The sequence below is a fragment of the Chinchilla lanigera genome, unplaced genomic scaffold, assembly GCF_000276665.1.
Source record: "Chinchilla lanigera isolate Chin_1 unplaced genomic scaffold, ChiLan1.0 scaffold00002, whole genome shotgun sequence".
Classification (NCBI taxonomy): Eukaryota; Metazoa; Chordata; class Mammalia; order Rodentia; family Chinchillidae; genus Chinchilla; species Chinchilla lanigera.
Window position 1 is genome coordinate 52,904,734 of NW_004955403.1, and position 13,696 is coordinate 52,918,429.

Sequence of the window (13,696 nt, forward strand, 5' to 3'; positions counted from 1 at the left end):
CTGTCCAGCCCAGCCCGGCTCTGCAGCCAGACAGACGGCCGGCAGCGCCATTCCTGGCGGGGCTGATGGCAGGGAGGATAAGAGGGAGCAGGCAGCTTTGGCTTTGGAGCCGGTGTCGGCCCCTCTGCAGACAGGCCAAGAGGAAGTGACAGCGTGGGCTCAGGCCTGGGGACGCAGTGGCTCCTGAGGGTAGCCTGGCCATGGAAAACTGGAGCCTGTGAAAAAATGAGAGTGGGAAGTGGGGGTCAAAGAGGCAAGGGAAACGCGGATCTGTTAACAGGCCGCTTGGGCTTCTGTCTCTGGAAAAGGAAGGGGATGGAAAGCGGCGAGGAGACGCAGGCTGACTTCCTGCTCTGCCCAAGGCCCCGGCGGGCGGGATCGCGCCAGATAGCGGCTGATAGCGGTGGAAACGGACAAGATAAAGGCAGAGCAGGGAGCCAGGGAGGAGAGCCCGAGGGACGAGGAAGACGGCAGTGAGGAAGCGCAAGGTCTCAAAATGACACTGATGCTGGTCTCAGCAGTGGCCAAGTGACCCGGGCCGAGAGGCCCTAAGGACAGTGGACACCAAGCGAATTCCATTTCCTCCAGCGAACTCCTAACCGTCCCAAGCTCAGCAGGGGGAGGTGGGCCTGGGCGGGGAGCTTGTTAGACCCCTCATTTCTCCAAGAGCGTGGACATGAAGCAGCTGGTAGAAGTGGGTGCTCAAATAACGACCTTGGTCGGCCCCTCTCCAAAGCCAGTTCCTTCTCCTCTATCCCTGAAGCCCTGGTGACCAAGCAGTAGCCTCAGGCTTGGCCTCCAGCCCTGGTCTCAGAGGGGAGTTGGGGAGCTGTGGCTCTAGGGGAACACAGTTCCTCGTGGGGTGTTCCTGGCACTGTGCTGGCATCCGGGTCTGCAGGGGCAAACGTGCGTGCGCAGGCTGACCTCTGTGTCCCGCACACGGAGCCAGGCTGGGGCCAAGCAAGGCCCGGAGACGAGTGGCCGAGTCAGGGAGACCCGGTGGGTGGGGCCTTCTGTGTGTGTCCTGGTGGAGCGCACCCCTTCTGGACGCTCCAGTCTCTGTCTCTCCTCACGGTCTCCAACATCTCTGCCGGCCCCCGGTCCAGGAGACTGAAGGTCCCTGCTTTCCCAGGCTCCCCGTTGGGATTCAGAGCCCATCACTGCCACTCTGGGGAAGGTGCCTTGGACACCCACGGCCCGGCCCCCTCCCCCCAAACACCCGGTCTTTTCATCCAGCTCTGCATTCCCCTACATTCACCGCAGCCTCCTGTGCACTGACCCCAAGCAGATATACGGGTCCTAGAGGAGCCAGCATGGGACCCTAACCCTACCCCGAAGTGCGCAGTATCCGCCACTGAGTTCGAGTGAGGTGAAGGCTCCGTGGAAGGTGACGGCTGGGAAGGGCTGCAGACCTGGAGGGGTGGCCAAGGACGAGGTGCAGGTCGGTGACTTCCTGAGTGAGTCACCACTACCTGGGAGAAAGGACGGGAAGGTGAGCAACAAGGACAGGCAGGGAGGAAGGAGCAGGGAGATTTTCAGGGGAGGAGCTGGCATTGTGTGCAGATGCCGGGGCTCTGATAACCCTCTGAACACATTGTTGGTTCTGGGAAGGGAGAAGGCACTTTTGTAAGAATTTTCCAAGAAACCCAGCTGGACACTAGAAATCAGTCACCGAGGCTGAGGAGGCTCAAGGGGGATGAGCGCGGGGCACCGCAGAGGACATCTTGGAAAGGCTCCTTGAAGCAAAGGCGCCCGTGGGAGCCCATTCTGAGCTCAAACCTGGAGAGGAGGGGAACTCTGTGCCCCTGAAATGTGCACGTACGCAGTCCTGGCAGCGCTGCCAAGTAGGTGGCTTGGCTTCTGCTTCCCTATCCCTTCCTGTGGTGCCATTCTCTCTTGGGCCCTGGCACCTGGCACCCTCGGGACAGGGTATGCGGGTTACTCGTTGACACTAAAGTGTCCATGGCTATCTGTCCCACTCCCCAAGGATGCGCACCTTAAGAAGGAGAGATGGAGGGCTTGCTGGTGGGATTTAACCCGGCTGCGGAGGAGCGGTATGGGGCCTCAGGCAAAAGACCTCACTTCATTCGGTGCTGGGCCTAAAACCCGCCACCTCCTCCTGCCCAGCACTGCCGCTGCCTCTAGTTCCCAGCCTTCCACCTCTGGAGCCGACAGAAGAGAGCGCTCTCAGGCGGCCCGAGGTCCCTTGCCATCTGGAATTGGGCTGCGGACGGACATGCACCTCTGTCCCAGACGTCTGGCCACCTTGGTCCCTTCTCTGAGGTGCAGTGTGCTCTCCGGCCCTGGGCAAGTGACGAGTGACAATCACAAAGCGGACAGCGACGGAGCGGAGGCTCTGCCCCTATTTCTTTCCTTTTTTATTTTTTTTCCTGCCCCTATTTCTAAGCTCCTTGTTGCCCCATGAATATGTGTTTAGAGACAGAGTCAGGGGCTTTGTCTGAAGCCCAGATTGGGACTCCAGGGACCTAGGTTTACATGGGTTCCTGCTTTGAAGGCCAAAGGTCGACAACCACCTTTGCTAGGAGGCTGGGGTGAAACTCCTCCCTGCTGAGCCCCCGGGCCTGGCAAGACCCCCTGAGATGGTACCCATGTGGGCACAGGCCGGGCGGCTCTGACCTTGGGCTAGGCTTCAACAGCCAGTTAAGCAGCTCCTCCTGGAGCCGTGGGGAGGCAGCTCGAGCAGGCGGCCCAAGAGCTCCACCGTGTCCTGTGTGTTTGCAGACAGGAGCTGAGCCGCCATCCCCTTGGAGCGAGCAAGGCCTCCCTGCAAGGAGACCATCTGCTGTGGCCACTTCGCACAGGGGCAGCTCCCATTCAGCTGTAACTTGCTAGCTGCGTTCCAGGTGACATCTCTGCAGGACACGCGAGCTTACTCGGTGTGCATGAATCGCGGCTCTGGAGGCCGCAGCAGCACCCAGAAGGGATGGCACCTAAAAGTCAGGCCTGATTTCCCAGCTCAGGGTGCCCCAGCCCCTGGCGTTCCTTCCCCTCGCCGCCCCAGCTCTCCAAGGAGGGGCGCCAGGAGAGGGACCGTACCCCCGTTTCCCCGCTGCCTTGCTCCCCAGCTCCCCGCATTGGGCTGACTCATCAGGCAGCAGCGGTCCCCATGCGTACACTGTGTGCCAGGCACCGAGCTATGCGCTTGCTTCTCTGAGCCCAGCCCTCTGCACAGCCCCAGGCCTGAGAGGCCGCTGTGCGGTGTCTGCCCAGTTCAAGGACCCTGAGAGGGCAGGGTCGGAACATCTCACCCCAGCAACAGCGCACCCTGGCCCCCCTTAGCTGGGTTCTAGGCTAAGCTTTGCAATGCTGTGCCCCCAGCACGCACACACACACATACACACCCCAGTATCAAAGAGAACCTGAGGAAGACCTGCCCCGGCTTTCCACGCTCTCTTAAGAGCTGGCACTGGGGGCCAGGGATGCAGGAGCGCAGGGAAGGTGAGCCCTGGCCAGTGACTGCTTCCTGATCTGGGGGGCTCCTCCCAAGCTCGGGGCTCTGGCAGGGCCTTCAGAGGCTACAGGAGGCTCAGAGAAAGAAAAGCTCTTAGGACCACCCAGCGCCCACCATCTCCCAGAGGAACCAGACAGTTCTCAAACCCCAGGGCCCTAAGCGCAGGGGCAAGAGTGCCCAACCAGGCCTCCACCCTCCTCGGGGTGTCAACTTGAAGCGCTGCCCGGGGCCCCCACCCAGGGCCCGGGAGAAAGGCCAGGAGTGGTGGCTGGAATCCCACCCCCGTGTGGCGCCCTCGGTGGCCTGGCTGGATGGAAGAAAGGGTGAGTTCTCACGAGAATTCTGATAAATGGGCTCCTCCACCCTCCCCCTGCCCCAATTAAAGCCAAGCTGTCCTAGTGCCGCTGAGGCAAAAACCACTTCCAAGCCAGGCATGACATCAACATTTCAGTGATAAGGGCGGACAATGGGGTGTTAGACTAATAGAAAAACACCGCTGGATAAGGCCGGCTCCTGATACCCAGGCTGATGGGAAATACCATTGTCTGTCGTTGTCAGCTGAGTCCCAGGGCGACAGGGATTCCAGCGGCCACAGGCGGCAGGGGGAGGGGCAGTCGGGCTGGGGCTGGGGGGAGGTTGCTCCGGTAGAGGAGGGAGTAGGTGCCCAAGAATTGGGGTACGCAGGGTGCCAGCCCTGGCCCTGGGGCATAAGGGGTCCACAGAGTCATAGAGAGTGTTTCGTGGGTCCCAGTGGCACCCGGGTGTGGCATACCCAGGAGGACCAGTGCTGCAGGGCACCCCCTCCAGTCCCTCGGCCTGCAGCACTGGGGTGGAGCCCCTGTTCCAGGCCTTCCTCCAAGGTCTGCTCCAGGATGGCGAAAACCAGGCTAGGCAGAAACGCGGAGATTCCTACCACTTCCCCCACGCCCTCGCCTGGCGCCCACTTGGCCAGGGTGCTAACCACGCACAGGGCCCTTGGCTCTTTGATTTCCATAGAATTTTAAAATTTGTTTCACGGTAATATATGCACATAGTTTTTGCATTTTAAATAAGTTCATAATAAAATTATATTTAACAACAACAGTAACAGCTGCCTCCCACCCTCTCCTCGGCCCAGCTCCACTCCTGCAGGTGGAGAAGCTGCCGCACAGTTCCTCGAGGGGCCGTGAGGCCTTCACGGTTCTGCGGTTCTGTGTCCACCTTAGCCTCATCTAGCGGCTCCTTCCTAGAGCGAGGGAGAAGGCAACAGTCCCACTCAGCCATCACCCCTCTTTCTTGCCAGGTCCTTCCAGTGGGATCCCAAGGTTTGAGTAAAATAATCACCAGTGATTGCTCTGAGAGTAAAAATTCTGCTGCAAGACCGCTAGCTGGACGTGTGGCCTGCACCTTTTTGATTTACGCCTGCTTTGCAGGAGCGGCTGAGTACCTGCCTGGGAAAGCGTGCAGTGTACCTGGTGAGGTACGGAGTTTCCAGTCTGAAAACCTTCTTCCGTCGAGCTTTGGAAGGCTCCTCGTCTCCCAGCTTGTGTTCTGTCGTGGGGTGGTGTGACACAGCTCTGGCTCTGGGGCCTCTGTCTGGGCTCTGTCCTGTGTTCTCCCTGGGAGCTCTCAGGGACGCTTTTCTCTCGCTGTTGTTGGAGAGTTTCGTGTCAATAGTATTTAGCACACGTCTTCCTCGTCCAGTGTCCTGGACAGTCTATCGCTGCTGTGGATGCAGAAGCTCATCCCTTTTGGTTTTAACAAAAATTCACTTACGGTTTCTTAGCTAATTTCTGCCCTCCCCCAGCCCCTCTTCTCTGTCCACAGTTTCTATTAATTAGATGCTAGGAACCCTACCCTGATGCTCCAGGGACTCTGCTTTCAGCTTCTCTTTTCCGTTTCTTTGTCTTCTTGTCCACCTTGGGGGAGATTTCTTTGGCTTTATCTTCACATTCTTCTGCATAATTCTTTTTCCCCCCTATTTTGATTCCTAAGGGTTCTTTCTTGTTCTCTGATTGTTGCGTTCTCAGTTTCCCAGTCTTGTTTCATTAGATAAACCTATGAGTTACAGGGTTTTAAGGGTTTTCCTTCTGCTTCTCCCGTTGTTTGTTACCTTCTATCTCTCTGTGCATCATTTTCTATCACTCCTCTGTCCCCTTCCCTCTCTGCTGACACCGAAATAGCAGGAAGAAATCTATTGTAAACTTCACACATTAGAGTAGGGATAACCTTGGGTTCTTGCTCACTATATATATATATTTTAGTACCAGTAATCAAACTCATGAGCTGGCACTTACGAGGCAGGAACTGTGCCACTGAGCTATATCCCTAGCCCTGCTCACATTGTAAAAGTGAAGAAATAGAAGAGAGTTCTTACATAAATAAACCTGTAATTGAGAGCCCCATGGCCCTCAGTTTTATCTGTTTAATTACCCTGTATCACAGGCTTCCATGCATGGACACTTGCGAGCCTTCTCCTAAAGCGTACCTCAGCCCGCAGTGCGGCATTTCTGAGAAGGACTTCCATTCTTCACACGGCGGTGCTACCTGCCCACTCACACGTCACGGGTCTCCCGCCATCTTTGCTTATGGGTGCTGAATGACAGACTATGTGCGTTAGATTCGCATGCTTGCCTTGGTTGTGCTATCTGACTCAGTAAAAAACAAAATCGAAAGTGCTGGTACTAGTGATAAGGAGGATTAGGGCTCAAGAACCTCATTCAGCTGAAACAAGCGGAGGCAGGAGTGGCTGATCTTCAGCCCCAAGCCGAGAGATGTTGGATTACCGCAGCTGACCACATTCAACTGTGAGGGAAAAGAGCACAGTCAGAGAACAGGTACAAAGTGCTGGAAATATACTCTTAGGTTTGTGCCTGAATCTCGGTTATAATGGGAGAGTTTATAAATTCTTTAGTTCTTGAGGAATTCCCTTTACAATATGCAAACCAATTGCCTAGTTTTCCACATCTGGAACTGTCTACACTTTGGTGGTTTTCAAGCTCTGACTAACTTGGAGGGAGAAAGTGGAGAAGACACTGAAGTTGTCAGCCTGCAGGGAAGCCACGATTAGCATCCAGCCCACGTTGGCAGCCAACCCTGTAAAACCCGCAGAGACACAGCTGGGGGCTTGGAAAGCTGCTAGGATCTCCCACATTTTTGGCCTCTTAGCTCCTGGACTCTCAGCTTCCCTTGTAGAGTGGGGCTTGGTGCTCAGTGCTGCCTGGCGTCTTGTCCCCTGGGGCACCCCACCAACTTACATCCAAGGCTCCCAGACGCGCCCACGGCTACCACCTGGCACAGGCCACTGCTTTGCTCCTGGTGGCCCTCGCCCCAGCTTGTCTCTCGCAGGTCCACTCTTCACACTGTTGCCGGGGTGATCACCCCAGAATGCTGCTCTGCTCGCCCCAAATCCTGGCTGAAACCTAGCCTCTGCCCATCGCCCATACCCCACCTGCCCCTCTGGCCTTACTCTCCCCCTTCCTCACTACGATGTCCCAGCACACACCAGCGTGCCACTGGAGTCTCCAGACCCTGCGCCTTGCCGCCTTGGGGGTGTTCATATACTCATAGGTCACGTCTGCCTCATGGTTATTCTTTATCCCTAACCCAGGAAGAATGAACCCCTTCTTCCTCTGCCTCTACGATGTGTGAGAAATACCTGTGCTTCCTCTCCCTCTCCCTGCCTTGAAACGATCGCTCCTGCCCCTCCTTCTCTCCCGGAACCTCGGGCATCACTGCCTTCCATCTCTCCATCTTCAGCACCTGGCCCAGACTCGGCACATAGTTGGCACTTAATATGTATCTGGAGCACTTGTTTAATTAGACTGAAAATATGCAGCGCAGGACCACATACGGTTTACAGTCAAGAAAAAAGTGGCTAGAGAACTGTTTACATAGAATCAAAGATATGTTTTCAAAGACCAAGACAAGGAGTTTGCTTTTAAAATAATTAATCAGCAGAAAGGCTGGGTGGCCGCTCAGTCAATGCGTGTTCTCCAGACATCTGCAGAATTGAAGGGCTGTCCCCGACAAACAGAGGTCACCCTCTTCCTACCGTCTGTATATCTGCATTCCAGACACCCCGATCCTTCATAAACAGAACAGGAGACAAACTCATAGACAGAGGAATGGGTGGGGATTAGCATCCCTTCTCTGCTTAATCCGGAAATTATGAGTAATGTCAGTAGCTACAATGTACTAAATGTGCCAGTATCTAAAATGACCACACACTGCGGTTAGCGCTGCTCCCATTTTTTTCAACAAAATCGTAGATTAAAACATCATTCCTACCTCCAGATATTTCGTGTCTGCATGAATTTAAGCATCAATTCTTCCATAAAACCTCCTCAACCTCCTGACTCGATGAGATGCCCCGCTCCACGCTGTGAACTTATCTGTAATTACTTCCTTCACTTCTGTCTTCTGTACTAGGCATGAACTCTGTGAGGGCTGTGACAATGTCGTATTCACTGTTTTTTTTTTTTTTTTTTTTGGTTTTTCTCTGGTACCGGGAACCGAACTCACGACCTCGCACATGCCAGGCAGGTGCTTTTGCCGCTGAGCTAAATCCCCAGCCCCCGTATTCACTGTTATAACTTCAGCTGGTGGCATCTGGCCTACAAAATGGGTGGGGAGAGGGTGAGAGAGGCAGGCGCATCACCAGGTCTGGCCTAGTCTCTACCCAGTGACATTTCCTCCCATCTCGGCCATTTCTCTTCTGGCTCTTGGCCCAGGGTGAGCTGTGAGGCTGCATATCCGTGCACCATTCTCCCCAACTCTGCTTGCTTCCCTATACCGCTGTCCACGGCTAATTTCATCAGCATCCTCCAGGCCTTCTATTTATGAAGACTCCTAGACATTTCTTGGCTTCCTCCACGTGCCCTAGTTTTAAGATAACCTCTGAGAATCCCACAGAGTACAAGGACTACTTCACTCCCATTTCTCCTGTCCTCCCTAAAATCTGCCAGAGATCACTGCTACTGCTAAGTGGGGCTCAGAGTGGGGGTCCTCCAACCAATGATCTAGCTGCTGTGTTCGTCAAGACTCTCGGGACTAAGGACCAAAAGCTCAAGTCAAACAAATCTAAATGAGAAGAGACGGGACTCACTGGGCCCATAACTGGGAAATCTGGGTTGTAAAGACTCCAGGCAAGATGGCATCATCGAATATTTGTGTCTCTCACCATATCTGAACTTTGCTAGCCTCACAAAAGTCTCCGTTAATCTTGTGAGAAGATTCTGATTGGTTCTACTCAGGTCGCCTGCCCATATCTGAATCTATCTCTATGGAGTAGAGGGGAGTAAGAGCCAATTGAGACTCAACCAGTCTTGGTCACCAGCCATTCCTGAAATGCCCAACCTGAACTACGCGAGGTTGGGGTGCCTTTCCTCCAGTGAGAGCTTGGAATACCAACGTCTGCAGTAGGGTGTAGTTGGTGCTCAAAGGCACAGGCAGGGTGCTATCAGAGCCCAGGAAAGGGACAGACCCCAGGGCCACCTGTAGGCGCTGGGCAGGATAGTCCAAGGACCTGGGTGGTTCACTGGATGGTGGGTAGCGGTGAGAAAGCATCACCCCTGTCCAGGCGAGCTGGGCAGACATGTGTACATGGCTTTCAGAGGTCCTGCAAGCATCCACCATGTGGTCTCCTTCCAGGTCCAACCCTTCACGTACGGTTCATCTCGGATCACCCAGCCTGCATCAGACCCTTGGTCTTTCCATCATAATCCAGCTGGTTGTCCAGACAACGCCACCTACTACTTCCTGCCGCCATCATGACAGGCATTTCTACTGCTTCCTGAGCCCCGCGGGAAGCTTCAGTCCAGGCTGTGTTCTCAGGGCCTCCCCTCCCAAATGCTTCAGCTGCTCACCCCTGAACTCCCCACCAGAACCCAGCCAGCCCACAAGAATGATCTCCTCGACCCTAGCAACCTGGTTTTAGTAGAGCCCTCCACAGCCCTGGCCTGGAGATCCATCCCGAGGGCTTGATTTTCATAAAAGGGAGGCGTGGTCCAGCTGGCTCTACAGGGATGACGCTGCTCAGAGCAAGGACATAGTTCTACACAGGGAGAACCTCAGCCAGTGAGGCTGGCCTCTGGGGTCAGGCAGCTCCTACTCCATTTACTCAGGACGGGTGTTGTACGACTCTGCAAGCATAGGGGACACGGGTTTTTTCCCACAGTGGCTCCCATGTGGAAAGTTACCAGTCATCTTCACTTCTTTATAGGTAGCATAGAGGAGGCATGCGTTGTCTTAATGGCTTTGAGTGAATTAACTAATTTCCTTTTCAAATTAAGCTGAAATTTACATAGCTTGAAGCAAATCCTTTTTAAAATGAGCATTCACTGGTCTCTAGTACAGTCACAGTAATGTGCAAGCACAGCCATCACCACAACATTTCGTCCCCTAAAAAACTCACTCTTATTCCACAGTCCCTTCCCGTTCCCTCTGCCCACGTGCCTGGCACACAACATGCGTCCCATCCCTATGGATTTACCTATTCTGGACATTTCTTATCAGTGGGGTCAGATCATAAATGACCTTTTGTGAGTGGCATAATGTTTTCAAGTTTCATCCAATTTGTAGCTTGTATCAGTACTTCACTCCTTCCTAGAACTGGATAAAATATATACATTAAATCATATAAACATCACAATTTGTTTATTCATTCCTCTGTTGATGGATGTGTAAGTTGTTTGCATCTTTTAGCTATCATAAATAGTACTGCTGTGCATTTTGATGTGTTTGTTTGATGTCTTATTGTCAATTATTTGGGGCATACACCTAGAAGTGGAATTTCTAGGTAGTATGATACATCTATGCTTAATTTTTTAATAACTGCAATACTTCCACAGTGGACAAACCATTTTATGTTCCTACAGGCAATATACAATGAATAGACTTTCTGCACATCCTCTCCAATATTTTTTTATTCTAGCCAACCTAGTGGGTATGAAGCAGCATCTCACTGTAATTTTGATTTGTGTCTCCCTAGTAACTAATGATGCAGAACATTGTTTCGTGTGGTTTTTTGGTCACTGAGTGTCTTCTTGGAAGAGATGCCTGTTCACATTCTTTGACCATTTTTAAGTTGGTGGTCTGTCTTTTTATTTTTGAGCTGTGTGTGTTCTTTATATACCCTGGATGACAGACTTTTATCAGAGTATAAGTCAGCTTTTCATCTCTGTGTCCTAATCCTTGAGAAAATCAATGAAGGGTCACAGTTTCAGAGGTTTAGTCCATGGTCAGTGGGCTCCATTGCTCGAGAGCCAGTGGTGAAGCACAGCTTCATGAAAGCAGGGAGTGGCAGAGGAAAGCTGCTCTCCCCATGGCAGCCAGGAAGCAGAGGAAGAATAAGAGAGAAACAGAAGGAACCTGGGATGAGATAAATGCTTCAAAGTAGACCCCCAGTGACCTGCTTCCTCCAACTGGGTCCCAGCTCCTAAGAGCCCACTCAGCCAGGAAGTTAGCAGTAGACCAACCTATCAATGAGTTGGCACCCTCGTGATCCAATCCTCTCTCTAGGCTCCGCCTCTGAGCCCTGGAGACAAGGACATAGTTCTAAGGAGGGAGACCCTCAGCCAAAGATCAAGACTTTGGCACACAAGTCTTTGGGGGAAAGTTCATATTTAAACCATAACGATCCAATATATGATTTGCAAATATTTTCTGCCATTTTATAGATAGTTTCTTCACATGCTCAATACAAAAGTTGTTTTTTGTTTATTTGTTTTCCTTGCTTGTTTGGTGGGCTGGTTGTTGGTTGGTTTTTTGAGACAGAGTTTCACTGTATTGTCCAGGCTGATCTCGAACTCCTAGACTACAGCGATCTTCCAACCTCAGCCTCCCAAACAACGACAGCTACAGGGACCACCACTGCAGCCGGCAAGTTTTAAATTTTGGTAAGTGCGCTTGTTTATTTTTTTCTTTTGTGGCTCATCCATAATTTTGGTGTCCTATCTAAGAGTCCATTGCCAAATCCAAGCTCATGATGATTTACCCCAGTGTTTTATTCTCAAAGAGTTTTGTAGTTTAGGTCTTACCTCTGTGTCGTGTTGGTTGGAGGAAGTTGACAAGCAGTGGGACCCACATTAGCTTCCTTAACTTGATGCATTTTGTGGAACAACACATTGGCCTAGGGCCATCACCAGAGTTTTAGACTGTGAGCTAGTGTCACCGTCTCAAGTCTCCACCTGTCTGTTGTTCCCATTTCCTGTCCCACTGTCCTGCATCTCCAATGCTAATGTTGGTATGTGGGCAGGTCCCTGGGATTGCAGCGGAGACAGTGGTAGCTCCTACACGGTGGGTGTACGAGGCAGTAGGATACACGTGGGACATGACAGAGACCAAGGAGACAGCACCTCTTAGATCTGTGACCTGCAACATGGCTTAGCAAGCTCAGAAGAACACAAAAGATCAGGCTGGGGCTGAAGAACAAGGCACATTTTGCTCCACAGTATCCTACAGGACTCACCACTGCAGTCCCATGGAAGCTCATGGGTTCAGACTTAAAGAGGCTGAGTCAGAGGTGTCCTTGTGGCATCCAGGTGGCAGCAGAAAGAGAGCACAGAGAGCCTGGGAGGCTATCGGTGTGGGGGGGGGGAGCCTGCCGCTGTCACTGCTTATTCCAGACACCACAGAGGGCGGAGGGCAGAGGCAGAGCTGCTCCCCTGGAAGGCTGGAGAAGGTGGAGAGGAGGGGCAGCGGGAATAATTACCTGAGCTGGCAGCCAGCCCCGCGGCAGTGCGAGTGACCCGGAGCAGCCCTGGGGAGAGCAAGCCGGGCGCCTGTAGTGCCACAGGTGCTGGAGTAGCAAATTTTCCATGAAGAGAGGGCTGTTCCACACGATTAAAATAGCCACTCGGGCCTCTTGGCAGGCACAGGCGTCTTTTTCACACTTTGCAGTGTGTCCTTCAGCTCCTCCGAGGCTGTTCCAAGGATAACCAGCGAGAGGAATTCCTTCCCTTTTCACGCGCATGCTAATAAGGAAGGAGGGGAAAGCAGTCCCCAGGGCTGGCTGGGGAGGCGGGCAGGGTGTCCTGCAGTGCGGAAGACAGGGAGGCTGAGGCCCTGGGCAGTGGAAGTCTTCTCAGAGCTCCGAGCAGCTCCAGAGAGTGCAGAGACAGGCAGGGAGGTGGGCTGCTTGGGCCGCTTGGCAGGAAAAGCTGAATGGAGAGAGAGGCGACGCGGGCCCATCTGTGAGCCCGGGTTGGGCTACGGCCTGGAGCCCGTGTGGCGGGGTCCCTCGTGCGTCACATCCAGGTCAAATGACTCTTAGGGATGAGTGCTGTGCTGAAGCCGAGGACTCACCTGTGTAATGAGAAGACAGATGTCTACAGCCCCCCCCACTGGCTCGGAGCTGTCGCATCTGTAGGGAAAAGTCGTGACAAGAGCAGCCCATGGCACGTGCTGCCCCCACCATGCACCACGGGCAGGAGAGGCAGTGACGGTGACGAGGTGGAGCGGACATTGTCAGCCCTCCTTCAGCCCAAGGTCTCCGGAGCTCTCTGCCATTCTCGCCCCTGCCCCAGTCCTAGTCGCACGCGGGTTTGCTTCCTTTTTCCCCGTCTCTTCCTCTTCTCCGTGGAAGGACCACCCAAGCCTTGGAAGTGTGAGTGGTAAACCAATTCTTTGAAGGTGACATACACAGGGCCTCCTCTGGCTCTGCTGTGGAGACATTATTATTATTATTAGGTGGAAGTCAACCATGACCTTTCTCTGATTGTCTGACTTCCCCATCAGCAGGCTCCTTGCCATCACAGAAGGTGCCGGGGACTTACCTAGTCTGCCTGCCACCCAGCTCCTGGCGGGGACATCAGAGGGTCTTCCCTGACTGTCTCAGGCCTCGCTGACCCTCTGTCCGAACAACACTTTCCAGATGGCCCTTTCCAAGGTACTCTTGAGTGTCAGTCTGAGGGCGCGGGGGTGGGGGTGGGGGTGGTAGGAAAGCAGATTCCTGAGCCCTTTCTCCATGGGGACAGGGACAGGGAGTCTGCGTTTGTGCTCCAGAGGGGAATCTTACTACACACACTGACTTCTCTGCCCCACGCTGCTTGACACACCGTCATCTACCACACCCGTCGTCTGTGTCGGAGGGCTGGACTCAAGGACACAGCAGCGACTGCCACAGTGCCTCGCACATGGCAGGGCTCAGTAGGTGACTGCTGAGAGGAAGCTAGCTAGATACAGAGAGAGGGCGGATGGGCGGACAGACGGATGGATGGTGCGTGGGTGATCAGTGGGTGAGTG